The sequence below is a fragment of the Mandrillus leucophaeus genome, unplaced genomic scaffold (genome assembly GCF_000951045.1).
Source record: "Mandrillus leucophaeus isolate KB7577 unplaced genomic scaffold, Mleu.le_1.0 Scaffold18, whole genome shotgun sequence".
Classification (NCBI taxonomy): domain Eukaryota; kingdom Metazoa; phylum Chordata; class Mammalia; order Primates; family Cercopithecidae; genus Mandrillus; species Mandrillus leucophaeus.
In genome coordinates, this window is record NW_012101809.1 from 3,503,982 (window position 1) to 3,504,286 (window position 305).

The window sequence follows — 305 nt, forward strand, 5'->3', positions numbered from 1 at the left end:
ATGCCAAGAATAGGCAAATTGATACAGACAGAAAGTGGATGAGAGCTTTCTAGGAGCCAGAGGGAAGGTGCAATGGTTAGTTGTTGCCTCACAAATACAATGTTTCTGTTTGGGGTGATGAAAAAGTTTTGGAACTAGTCAGTAGTGATGGTTGTACATTATGAATGTAATTAATGTCACTTAAGAATGGTAAAAATGGGCCCGCCCGGTGGCTCATGCCTGTAGTCCCAGCACTTTGGGAGGCCGAGGTAGGCGGATCACGAGGTCAGGAAATCAAGACCATCCTAGCTAACACGGTGAAACCC